The sequence below is a fragment of the Phyllopteryx taeniolatus genome, chromosome 16 (assembly GCF_024500385.1).
Source record: "Phyllopteryx taeniolatus isolate TA_2022b chromosome 16, UOR_Ptae_1.2, whole genome shotgun sequence".
Taxonomy (NCBI): Eukaryota; Metazoa; Chordata; class Actinopteri; order Syngnathiformes; family Syngnathidae; genus Phyllopteryx; species Phyllopteryx taeniolatus.
In genome coordinates this window covers 11,788,047-11,802,282 of record NC_084517.1, presented here as the reverse complement: position 1 = coordinate 11,802,282, position 14,236 = coordinate 11,788,047, and the positions used below count along the sequence as shown (strand labels likewise).

General features: G+C 41.9%; 1 long non-coding RNA gene across 1 annotated transcript; it reads left to right on the top strand.

Annotated features, from left to right (window-relative positions):
• The first annotated feature begins 2,268 nt into the window (after positions 1–2,268).
• Positions 2,269–12,942, top strand: LOC133465898 (uncharacterized). The gene is made up of 3 exons (XR_009784776.1): positions 2,269–2,516; positions 9,011–9,093; positions 9,170–12,942. It is a non-coding gene; the product is annotated as an uncharacterized LOC133465898 (long non-coding RNA).
• The last annotated feature ends 1,294 nt before the right edge of the window (positions 12,943–14,236 follow it).

Here is a 14,236-nt window from a genome sequence, read left to right as displayed (position 1 = left end):
TTTCCCTACATGCATGCAAGCACACATATGCCACCCGGAGGTCTCACCACCTACAGCTGAATTTTGGATGAAATTTGCATTTACCCTTGAGACTGCCTCCACACCCTGTTAATATTCTCCCCGCCATTAAGATGTGATTGCATTCCCAAAATCTCACTCTCTTCTCCTCTCGACATCCAAGTGTTCCCCTCCTCCTTATTTAAATAAGTGTTTCAGGTAATAACTTTCAGTTCTGCATAGACTGGCTCTTTTTGTCATCAGAGAGTAATTACTGGGGCTCAGACGAGTGCCTATTTTGTGCGTCGTACACGTTGTGTATATGCGAGGCTTTATTGCTCCTAGCTCTAATTACATGCTCCTGCTCCACTAGTGGCCTTGTTGGGGATACTTTCCATCCTGATTAGCTTGGACATTGGTCAGCTATAGCTCAACCTCAGGCTGACATGGTCTCCCACGCTTATTTACAGTCCCAGAACAAAGTATCTGACAGCTGCAGTCCCAGACAGAGGCAGTAATAATCAGGGTCAGAGGAAAAGGTGGTTATAATTGACCCAACCTGTACCTCACTGGGTGTGGAATGAAATTATTCGCTGTCTTCTCCTTGCTCCCCCTGCCCCACCCCCAACTAATTTACTGCCTTAGAACCGCCAATCCAGCACTTTGAGACTGTTAGCCAAAGTTTGCCACATGCTCTGTCTGTATCTTTTCACTTTGACATCACCTCAGGGACCGTAGCTAGAGCAAACTGAAAATTGCACTTGTGAACATACTTCTTTGATGTCCGACATAACACTTGCAAATCACATTGGACTTGACACAGCCAAGCAAGCGGTAAGAGCCAGTTTATGATTGCTTATAAATACAATTAAACATAAAACTGTGTAAATTATTTAATTCAATTAATAAAGTACCTAATCTAGCTACAGTATAGTTTAACGAAGTATGGTAGTAGAGGCAGTCACAGTTTCAAACTTCCTTGTAAAAGAGGTCTTCATATAATCACAAATAATGTACAGCAAGGGTACCTTTCAGGCTCATAGCAGCAAGGCAAATATCTTCACATTTCAAAAAACCACCACACAATATTCTTAATAAAGCAGTTAGTCCTTATCGTTGTCATTCAAAAATAAGTCAAAATTGTTATCAGAATGATTTGTAGTTCTTTACATCATCATAATCAGCTAATCACCATCATTTTCTACTCTGCAGGATTTCTAATGACACCTTACTGGAGCTCCAGAACTCTGATATGTCAGCAGTCTAAATAGAAAAGTGTGCAAACTAATAGAATTCAAATAGAGACACTGTATAGAGTGTAATAAAACACAACACCACTTTATAACTAAACTAGGATGGCTTGTGGTTCATTCTTTCTACATATAAAGTCTTGTATCTGCTAACGTAATCCCGTTGTCCCTTTCCATTTGCGTGCATCTTTCTGGTGTCTGTCTATGTCTCAGCCTCACAGGCTGACAGTGAGTTGACACCAGATGGGCCGAGACAGACTGAGGAGCGAAGAGAAGAAAGTCAAATGTGATGAAAGCTGATTGAGCTCATTCACAGACCAGTTACTGGAGATCTGCCAACATTTGCTCAAATGTGACATTTTACAAAATGATCCGAAATGATATATGGGTCATTCCACGGATGTGGTGAAATGTTACGAGCAATTATTAACTGCAAAATCGTCAGTAATCAGGTATCAACATGTAGATATAAAATAACATTGTATCAAGAATTTTCCACCTCCAATTATTTAGCAAAAAACCAGGTCAAACGCATTTTTGACCAGCGCCGAAGTGTGACATTTTAGCAGTCATCAATGGAAATAGGCACAGTGTGAAAAATATCGGCAAAATCATGCAACCATTTCGCCAATATCTACCACTCAACAGAAGTTAATGACATTCCACGGCGAGATTTTTTTAGAGGCACTTATTAGAAATAGGCATTACGAGCAAGCGGCCACTGAATTTCATAACTGTAGACAAACAACGTCCATTTTACGACAGCTATTTGGAATTGATGCAATAATCTCCAAGAATAATCATAGAAGGATCAATCAATTGCTTCAGAAGCGGTAGGAGACAATATTGACTTACATTTTTAAGTGTCGGTAATTTTTTCGTTTGAGCGACTTGGACAAAATAACAAAAACGGTCGACTATTTTGCAACATCTATCACAATTTTCGGCTTACATACGACCAGCATACGGCAGCATTTGAGCTTGACGGGAACATTGAGGGGGGGCGGGATAGAACCTGGTAAGTGTCCATCCATCCATTTTCAACACCGCTTATCCTGGTTAGGGTCGCGGGGCGGCGGAGCCTATCCCAGCGGACTTCGGGCGAAAGGCGGACCACACCCTGAACCGGTTGCCAGTCAGTCGCAGCGCACATATAGACATGGACAACCATTCATACTCACATTCACACCGTCACTGATTGGGAACTGAACCCACGCTGCCCGCACCAAAGTCAGGCGAGTGTACCACTACACCATCAGTGACTCCCTGGTAAGTGTTTTCAAGAAAATTATGTCAAAATGTTACAAGCTTCTATCTCAAACGGTCATGTTATTAGCAATGATGAAAAGCGAGTTTGTATAGAATTAGATGGTTTCTTGTTTGATTCGTTGAAGGAGAAATGATTGGTGAATTTTGACCGTTTTCAATCGCTAGTGCACAGGCTGTTTTCTGTGTCTCCTGACTGCACTGCTGACTCGCTGGTAATTTTGACGAGTCACGGTAGTGCTGAGGATGTGGTCATGATTACGCGCATACATTAATCCTTATTATTCAACTTGGATTCGGTTCCGATTATAAAGGCCTCCTGTCAAACGTTTTAAACTATCTTTGATCAAAACATATGATTCACTTTGTTGATAAAAATGTCGATGTGTGGTGCACTGTGGATTATTACTGGTGCTTGTAACATGACATTGGCACTGGCAAAGACCACTGGTGTCAAAATTACACACAGGTCTAAATGGCTGTATTATCGTTTACTAACACTGACTTCTGGAGAGACATTGTGTTCAGAACTATGTGTTAACGTTTTGAAATCATAGTGTTGTTCAGTCAAGTATTGGTATTTGGAATAGATGTTGAAACTCTGGAATGCCATGGTGTGTGTAACTGGAAATGTGTTTGACTGGCAGAAAGCCCAGTCATGCTGTTCTTCATAAACAATTTTGTGTGTACTTCCATCTGACAAAGCATAACACTGAAAAGGTACATCTAGGGTTTTAGCAATAAAAAATGGCAATAGTTAAACCTGAATTTAAATAAAAATATAAACAACCTTAATGTTCCTTATGATCTAAAATGTTGACTTTACATTATCATGTACAAACAATTAGATAACCATAGTTGGCCAAATGATTGAATTGGAAGTTAAAAATGGCAAGTGATGGAACCTCAACGTTCAAGCTTCAAGTTGATGGTCTAACGGTGAAGGGTATCATACCAAGTAAGGAAACTGATACTGAAAAATTCACTAGTCCTATTAAGTTCTGATATCCACTGAATTCAATCACTTATACCTGTTAGTATTCAGGTCCCTCATTTTCCATGTTGTATTTTTAGTCAATGTTACACACATCTATATTTGCCCTAAGTAATTTTTTAACTCAATACTTTGCGGTGCATTAACAAGTTGGACTTAAATTGTTTTGTGAACCTACCTACATATTTTCAACAAAATGATTCAAGTTCTTACATTTTTCTTACATGTCACAAATTGTGTACCACCTCAGTGAAATGACCCATATTCAATTTGATACAAATGTGAATTATTTGATATTAATGTTTTTGAACATGGAGCATGGTAATGTAGCGTATATTGGTCAAATAAAAAGGTAATTAATTTAGGAGAAGGCGGCACGGTGGGCGACTGGTTAGAGAGTCAGCCTCACAGTTCTGAGGACCCGGGTTCAATCCCCGGCCCCGCCTGTGTGGAGTTTGCATGTTCTCCCCATGCCTGCGTGGGTTTTCTACGGTTTCCTCCCACATCCCAAAAACATGCATTAATTCGAGACACTAAATTGCCCGTAGGTGTGACTGTGAGTGCGAATGGTTGTTTGTTTGTATGTGCCCTGCGATTGGCTGGCAACCAGTTCAGGGGGTGTACCCCGCCTCCTGCCCGATGACAGCTGGGATAGGCTCCAGCACGCCCGCGACCCTAGTGAGGATAAGCGGCTCAGAAAATGGATGGATGGAATTTAGGAGAAAAGAATAACCCGGAAGCGACGCTTGCGTTACTTCCTTTTTACCATAATTTTAAGTTTAATTGTTAAAATCAAACTAATGTCTAGAAAAGGGCACCACATTACTTTTTACAAGTACAAAATTTAGGAAAAATGACAAGAAACCTTTTTATCAGTCTCGTAATATGAAGGTTGCTACACTTTATGAAATTTTGAGTTCTAGATGTCAGAGGCTTACTTAAACTGAGAACACACACAGAAAATCTAAAGGGATCTAAAGGCAAACACACAAAGGGGTCTAACTAAAGAAAGAAAATAACACTAATAATGGTACAAGGAAGGAAAATCGGCGTACGAAAAGGGAAATAGAACATCGTGTGTTGGACTAAAGTTGGAAACGTGAGCGTTTATTGCATTGAGTCAGAACAAGAGAAAGCAAAGTTGGGATTTTGTGTGAAGCTAGTAATTTCCCCAAAATAAGTTGGCACTGATGTTGTACATCGTAGTAAGGATTGCAGTGTCGACTCACGAACGCAGATCAGCTGGTCTTTGGGGAGTGGTCTTCCTCCGGACCTCAGGCGGAAACGAAGCAGGTTTGGTTGCAGGAAAAAGATGCACAAAAATAAAAAGAAAAAGAAATGGAAACGGAAAGTTTCCTGCCGGTTGAACGGGTGGCGGGCCGAGCTCTGGCCCTCAGAGGCGTGTGGGACCGGTACGGGATGCCGGTAGTTGCTCGCTGAGGCTCCGCCGACTGATCATGGCTAGGAAAAGTGATCGAAGCCGCATGGCCGACTTTTCGATCGAAAACGCCGCTGGCTTGGTTACAGCAGGCGTTCGCGCACGTGGTGGCACCGGAGGCGCCTGAGGACAATGGAAAAAAAAGAAGGGGGAGGGGGTTGGCCAGCGGCCACCCGGCTGGCGAGCTGCCAGCAACAAAAGAGGAGAGGAAAAACACAAGACTAGAGGGAGAAGGTGTGAGTTAAGAGTTAAATACCCCAGAAGTGGGGCGTGGGCAAGAGGGATTGCCGATTTGGAGAAGACCACACCCATCAGCCTCTATCTTGTCTACCAATTTGATCAAATGAGTTTAAAATCATATTAATTTAAAACACTCACAAATTTGTGCTCTCACACAGAGAACCATTGTTTAAACTTTGGTCGTGGCAGATCGGTTGCTTATTGTTCAATACAACATTTCATACTGTTTGATTTCAAATCACGAGGAGCAGTTTTCAAAATCTTGCAGAGGAACTGTAAAACTGACAATAGTGACACAGACACCAAGGCATACATTTGGAATATTTCTACAGAGTTCATCTTCTTTTCCTTTTGGCTTGTCCCTTTAGGGGTGGCCACAGCGTGTCATCCTTTTCCATGTAAGCCTATCTCCTACATCGTCCTCTCGAACACCAACTGCCCTCATGTCTTCGCTCACGACATCCATCAACCTTCTCTTTGGTCTTCCTCAAGCTCTCTTGCTTGGCAGCTCCATCCTCATCATCCTTCTACCAATATACTCACTATTTCTCCTCTGGATGTGTCCAAACCATCAAAGTCTGCTCTCTCTAACTTTGTCTCCAAAACATAAAATCTTGGCTTCATCCTTCCCATCTCTATCCCTCTGTCTGGCCAATCTGTATAGATCATTTTCTCCTTCTTTAGTGTCCAGCCTGGCATACATGTCATTATATACCTCTTTTTTGGCCTTTGCCACCTCTACCTTTGCCCTATGTCGTATCTCAATGTATTCCTTTCGCCTCTGTGAGGTTCCACCACCAAGTCTCCTTCTCTCCTTTCCTGCCAGAAGATACACCCACTACTGTCCTGCCTGCCTCTCTGATCACCTTGGCTGCAGTGGTCCAGTCTTCTGGAAGCTCCTCCTGTCCACCAAGACCATGTCTCACCTCTTCCCGAAAAGCTGCACAACACTTGTCCTGTCTCAGCTTCCACCACATGGTTTTCTGCTCTGCCTATGTCTTCCTAATCTTCGTCCCCACCACCAGAGTCTTCTTACACACCACCATCCTATGCTGTCTAGCCACACTCTCCCCTACCACTACCTTACAGTCAGTAACCTCCTTCTGATTACATCGTCTGCAGAACATGTAATCCACCTGTGTGCTTCTACTTCCGCTCTTGTAGGTGACCCTTGTGTTCCTGCCTCTGGTCTCTTGAACACACAATATATCAACCTTTCTCCTAATAATCATGTCAACCAACTCCCGAGATTTTCCTGTCATAGTCCCAACATTCTAAGTCACCACATTCAGTTCTAGGCTCTGTGCTTTCCTCTTCTCTTTCTGCCGAAGAACCCGCTTTCCACCTCTTCTTCTTCTTCGACCCACAGTAGCTGAATTTCCAGCGGTCCCCTGCAGGTTGACGGCGCCAGTGGCGGACGTTGTTAACCCGGGCCACGACCGATCCGGTATGGAATTCTTTGGATGAACGCTCATGTTTGTTTGGCAATGTTTTAAGCCGGATGCCCTTCCTGACACAACCCTCTGCATTTATCCGGGCTTGGGACCGGCCTACAGTTTGCTCTGGCTTGTGCCCCCCATAGGGGTGCATTATTTCTACAGAGTTCATAAGATATCAAAACGGACATTTTATCTTCCGTTAACAAACATCAAAGGGTTTGAGCTTGCAGTACCTCTCAACGCCAGTGGGTGGCACCTCACGTGCATGTTTGAATATTAACTAGATAGTCCCTCAACTGTTTGGTCGGGGAAGGAGTCTTTTGAAGCCAGGAATCAAGATTTGACGGGAAGCTGCTAATTAGGTTAAGGTCCACTTGACGTACACCAGGCATTGTCCTAGTGGCCGTCTCACAGCAGGGCAGTATGGAGGAATGGGGTTATAAAGTGGTTGGGAGTTCCTGTGGCACCTCCAATTGCGGGAGCATATCTGCTACAGTAACCTAGTGTTTAGTACATTTGCCTCACAGTCGAGAGGTTCTGAGTTTCAATCTCAGCTCAGGCCCACCTGTATGCGTAGGTTTTCTTCAGGTACTCTGACTTCTTACCATTTTCCCAAACATGCACATTAGGTTGATTGAAGACTCCAAATTGCCAACAGGTGCAAATATCAGCATGAATGGTTGTGTATATATGTCTACATGGCAACCAGTCGAAGGTTGCCAGCCTATCGCTGGGCACATACTGTACAGTATAAGCAAACAACCATTAACGCTCGCATTCAGACCTATGGGCAATTTAGAGTCTTCAATTAACCTACCGTGCATGTTTTTGTGAAGTGGGAAGAAACTGGAGTACCCAGAGAAAACCCACGCAGGCACGGGGAGAACATGCAAACTCCGCACAGGCAATGCCGGATTTGAACCCGGCTCCTCAGAACTGTGCGGCAGATGTGCTAACAAGTCGTCCACCATGCCACCTCTGTTATTTTCACCCATGCAAAAACCAAACAGGTTTCAACCAAACTGACAGTTGCAATAAGCATGGTTTCAGACTGGTTTGGTGTTTCATGTTTAACTCTTAATATAGGCAAAATATCATGCATATGTTTAACATTAAGGACAAACAATTCAGTAAATCCTGATACTTCAGTAAATCGTAATATTATCACATCTGTGACACGTCAAATACCTCATTATTATAATTGATGCAAACCTATCCTATTCAAACCTATCCTTCCATCCAACAGTTCTTCTGTCAAGTACTGGCTGTTTAGTCCATGTGACAACAATCTCCAATCTTCTTCATATGTCTGTAGGCTAGAGTGGCAAGACGGAAGCCTCATCTTACAAAGAAGAAAAAAAAAACACACAGTTGAAATCCTCCACATACGTGGGAAAATGGTCCTGTGAAATAAAGGTTTAACTTTATGCCCATAATTCCAAAAGGTATGTTTGGTGCAACCACAACATTGCTCATCACCAAAAAATACCATGCCTAAAGTAAAGCATGGGGGTGGCAGCATCATGCTTTGGGGCTGTTTTTCTTCAGCTGGAACTGCGGAGTTAGTCAAGGTAGATTAAATTATTTAAGCCAGGCTAGTGCTGTTGCATGAACTGATGAAGCCTGCTCAGATGAGAGGCAACATATTCTTCTTTGACTTCTAAGACAACCAGAGCAGTCCGTTTGCAATCAATTAAATGCCCTGATAATAAAATGACCAGGATGGATGAGAATATTCACACTCTTCTAAAAAGCAGTCAGTGTTAGCACATAGCCTTTAGTTCTCTGCTATAAAAAAAATGTTAGGAAAAGTATACTAGAACAGCAGAACTTTATTTAATCAGATAATCAGAGGCACTTTAAATGGTGGCAGTTGTGTACTGACTATCATTTAACATAAGTTTGAATGTGATTGGTTACTTTGGAACACATCCACAACCACACATCTATGAAGACTGTTGCTTTGTTGGCTGCTCCACAGAGCTTATGGAGCGGTGACGGCAGCAGACAAAAGTCCTCTGTGAACCGGCTGAATGGAAGACGAGATAACCAAAACACGTGATTAGCGATTAGTTGACTTCAAGCTTTAAACATTTTTCAAATTAAAGCGAGGAGAGGGTGAGATGTAGCTATATGCTGCATCAGGTGCACCGGGTACTGTGACTCTCTCAAACCATTTAGCCACATTATACTGCATACAGCAAACCAAGGACTGAAAGCTGCCTTAAATATGCTCTGTATTTTTACTCGGCTGGGTTGTTTTACTCCCCCCAAAAAAAAAAAAAAAAAAAATATATATATATATATATATATATATATGTATATATATATATATATATATATCCACATCTTGTATTGTACTGTGCATACACTTTATATCGAGGAGCCATTGAGAGTGTGTTGACCAGCTGCATCTTGGTTCTGTCTGCTGTGTGCAAAGCCATGGTCTGGAAAGCTCTCCAGAGAGTGGTAAGAACCTCAGAGAAAATAATTTTAACTTCTCTTCCCCCGGTTACGGACATGCTAACAAACGTTGTGTGGCCAGAGCACTGATGATCACCAGGGATCCAACGCACTCAAACCGTGGACTGCTCAGCCTGCTACTCTCTGGCAAGAGGTTCTGCAGCATCTGTTGAAGAACCACCAGCTTCTGTAATAGTGTTTTCACCACACTCCATCTGACTGTTAAACACACTCTTGATTCATCATCACACACAAGTTTCAATGGCTGACCCAAATCAGAACTCTAGCTTCCGTCAGAGTAGAAACTCAGCTTGTGCAATTGCTGACTCGTGCAATTTGATTTGGATGTGACTAAAATATGTTTACTCTAGTTATGCTTAGGTATATATTTTGAACATTACATCTGTTCACATTTTTCCCCTTGCACTTTATACACTGACATTTACGCGACTGTTTACATTTACACGAGTTACTTTTCCCTCATCGCTCTGTCTGCACTTTATTTTATTGGTGCTCATTTAATTTATTTCATTTATTCGCATGGATTCAGCAGCGCTGATATATTAAAATTTCATTGTGCACTGCTGTGTGTAATTTAAAACATGACAATGAAGACGACTATTTTGCTGTCAGGATTCAGGTTACAAGTTGGACCCAGATGCAGAGAGGACAGGGAGATGAGTTTGTGAATAAAGCTTTATTGCAGCTTGGAAGCGAACAAAGGAACTCCGAGAACTAAATCCGGCATTGGCAGGGTTCGAACGAGGACCGGTCTGGCAGGGTAGGAGTCCGTGTTGTCGGTGGGCCGCGAGAGGTGAACACTGGTTTTCAGGGAGCAAGGACAGATGGCAGACTGGGGATCAAGAACAAGAATTAGGTAGAGGTAACCATCTAGGTCTTCAGGAAGCAAAAAGATAGGCAAGGTGGCTAGGCTACGAACTCAAAGTAGAGCGTTGATAGTCTGGCGACGAGTTGGAGTCCCACAGCGTCTTAAGAGCAGTCAGGTGTAATTAGGATGACAAGGTGCAGCTGCTAGACTCCAACACGTTAACCCTGCAAAGCACTCATGACACACACACACAAACACACACACACACGGGCTGGACTCAGGGTGCTGAAACAGCAGCCCTGAAATTATCGATCTACACAAGCACACTACACTATACTACAAATGCACTACACAATACACATGTTTAAATAAACACACACTACACCACACACACAAACAGTGTGGTAACGATAAAGAACTTCTGCCTCAGTGAGCCGGGAGGAGGAAACGTGTGTGAAACATGTTTATTCTGTAATGTAGGAATAAATTTGGGACATTGTGTCATTGTGTTAATTTGTGAAATGTGTGTTTTTTTCCCCCAGTGGTTACTCTTGTTACGTCATGCTGAAAACGTAACACCTTTTCTCTTCTCTGATGTCCGGACCTTTATATCACCCCCTTATTGTGTGTGAGCATTTGTGTATGTGTGTTTGTGTTTAGGCGGCACGGTGGACGACTGGTTAGAGCGTCTGCCCCACAGTTCTGAGAACCTGGGTTCAATCGCGACCCTAGTGAGGAGAAGCGGCTCAGAAAATGGATGGACGGATGGATGTTTGTGTTTACTATGCATGTTTGTGTTGACTGTTCACCTCTGAGCTGGAGAGATGTTGCTGAGTCCCACTAATGGCTTCTATTGACAATTCAGAGGCAACTAGGCCTTGTCTGTACCCACAGGCCTTGTGCCTGAAGAAAGCAAAAACTGTCAAGTAAATTATTAATTCTTTAAAGTCTGTCAATAATTAATGTCAGATTAAATTGTATGTTTTCTTATCTAAATGCATTCTGACTAAAAGCAGTTCATTCTTTACCATTTCTTACATTTTTAATTTGTTGCAAACAAAGTAGAGACAAGCCCAAATATTCTTTTCTGTTCTGTTTTCCCTTTCTGCATAGCTGATAGAAACACTCCATCTCTTTTCTGTCATACATTATTATTTTAGGGGCTCAAGGTATACAAACAAATGAGAAAAGCATGTATTTGTGTAATGATTTCTTGTCTTGTAATGTCAGTGATGTACACACATAAGCTTTTACTTGACTTGCATTTGAAAACCTCCCCGGAAAAAGAGTTTGTGCTGAATAAGTGAACTACAAACGCAGAATAATATTTAAAAAGATGTGAGGAGGGGCGCCCATGCATGAATAACTGCCAGTCTTCCATTTCATATCCCAAAGTAGATTCATTTGGACATTTTCCACTGCTTAAGTGTGTTTACAGTAGTCTGTGGTAACTCTGCCTGCTGAGGTAATGCATGTTTGATCAATTATACTTTTTGCACAACGAAGGTTAGTAATGCAGCGTCACAAAAGACAAAGAAAGAAAATATACATGCTGCCTCAGTATTGTTACGTTACACAACAAATGACATAAGATACAAATGCCACACAGAAAGGCCTCACCTGAGACCCCCATTCCCCCATTTATGAGAAAAGCTGGCATCTATTTAAAAGCATACAAAAAATATTATTATTATTATTAAATAAACCTGTACTTTTAATAAGGGCCTTAAAGCATATGGAATATTGTGATATCTCGACAGATGATGTCGGGTCACAATTATAAAAGTAGTCTTCTCTATTGAAGAACATATATAATTTTGCATAGTTATGAGTCATTGTTTAAAATATAAAATCAATAACATAGTTTCCCTGTAATGAATCCATTGACTTGGATGGAAGCCAAGACTCTCTTGAACAAGTTGCTACCACACTGTTGGAAAAAAAGGATGTTTGGGTGACAGGTAATTCATTTTGTTTCTAAAAGTTTACAATGTCGCCTAAGAACTCCATCCATCCATCCATTTTCCGAGCCGCTTATCCTCACTAGGGTCGCGGGCGTGCCGGAGCCTATCCCAGCTATCTTCGGGCAGGAGGCGGGGTACACCCTGAACTGGTTGCCAGCCAATCGCAGGGCACACATAAACAAACAACTATTCGCACTCACATTCACACCTAGGGGCAATTTAGAGACTTCAATGAACCTACCATGCATGTTTTTGGGATGTAGGAGGAAACCGGAGTGCCCGGAGAAAACCCATACAGGCACGGGGAGAACATGCAAATTCCACACAGGCGGGGCCGGGGATTGAACCCCAGTCCTCAGAACTGTGAGGCAGACGCTCTAACCAGTCGACCAACATGCCGCCGCCTAAGAACTCGTGTTTTTTTTTTTTTTAAATTTGAACAAGACTGACACATCAAGTTTTTTGATGCGCTAACTCATACAAAGCTTCTTGCTTTGCAATGCATTAGATTGTTTTCTTATAAGCGTTATTACTCCATTGGAGATGTTCAACCTAAAAACAGAAAATAATAATGTGTAATGTCCATGAAAACAGATTACCCTAACCCATTCCAATCATATTGTGCTGCTCAGACAGCTTTAATGGTGACACTTTCAATTGCATTAACTCATTAGTGAATTAGAAAAAGGAGTGTGATAGCAGAGTGACTTAGGCAGACGTTTACCCTCTTGAACCAATGAGGCTAACTCAATGTCAAACTGAACAGCCGTTTCCCTCCTTCTTTGCTGGAGGCAACAATCCATTTGTCTTCATCACTCACAAAGGTAATCTGCTTTGGTATTAACTTCAGTTCACATCTAAAGTGTTGATTGAGCATGAGGATGAACCTGGACCTGATTCATGGATGATGTTATACAGGAGAGCACTCCTGACCTTCTGTGAGGCCAGATCAATACTGTTTCGTAGTCAAGCCTATCAATTGTGGGTCATATTCCTGCTGTGACCTATGCCCTGTCAGCAACAACAAGCTCACACTTCCTAGCGTGTAGCGGCCATGAGGTTAAATTTTAGGCAAATGTGTTTCAAAGTAATTAGTATGTTCATGATTGTGTTTGTAGTCTGAAATGGTGTCAACATAGCACAAACTGTTCTGATATTTTGCCACTCTCAAGGATCTAATTTAAGGTTACTGAAATAGAAATACTTATTTCTATAGATTACCTATTATATATCAATTTCAACAGAAGAATGCAGTATTATGTACATCTACAATAAGAAATATACTGTTAAAATAATTACTCTCTGGCAATAAAAGATCAAGTCAATCAAAACTGCTTTTAATATAACTTGTATTTATCTGAAGTGTGTGGTGCATTTATTTACATATTGAAACGTTGACAAAGTAGGCTATTCTGAATAAAGGTCGTTGTCGTGTCTTTCATATTTCCACAGAATGCAGCTTCATGAAGCTTCAAGTTAACTGGTCACAAGATTGAGGACGAGGTTGGGTGAAATATCACATTTTGAGCAGTAGATGGCAGATGGTGTCACTAGTCATGTGAAGGGGACGAGGGAAACACTTTAGCGAGAGAGTCAGTGAATTGCTTCATAAAACGGTTAAAAAGCCTGAATGCAAACCTTTAGCAGATCCTGGTGTTGGGCAAGATCAGAAAGCCTTCTTCAAGGTTAGGTATCCAGTAAGATTAATGAGACTAAAAATAAAAAAATGTGTGTATAGGTTTTGATTTGTTTTAGTAAAAGAGAAAGACTTAGTCTCAAACATGACATAGTTTTCCAAATATGACCTCGAAGAGCCACCTTGTGGTGCAATCGATTAGTTTGTCTGACATTTTGAAAAGGTTAGACTCATAGTTACACTATTGAACACATAAAAAAACATTTACTTTTGAACAGTTTCATCTTTATTATTTTGGATTGTCATTAGGTCAACATGGTATCGTGTATTCTACATGATGTACACATACTGTATAGGTGTGTGTGTGTGTTACACTCATAGACTCATAGTTACTCATAGTTTTATACATATATATATCCATCCATCCATCCATCCATTTTCTGAGCCGCTTCTCCTCACTAGGGTCCCGGGCGTGCTGGAGCCAATACCAGCTGTCATCGGGCAGGAGGCGGGGAACACCCTGAACTGGTTGCCAGCCAATCGCAGGGCACATAGAAACAAACAACCATTCGCACTCACAGTCATGCCTACGGGCAATTTAGAGTCTCCAATTAATGCATGTTTTTGGGATGTGGGAGGAAACCGCAGTGCCCGGAGAAAACCCACGCAGGCACGGGGAGAACATGCAAACTCCACACAGGCGGGGCCGGGGATTCAACC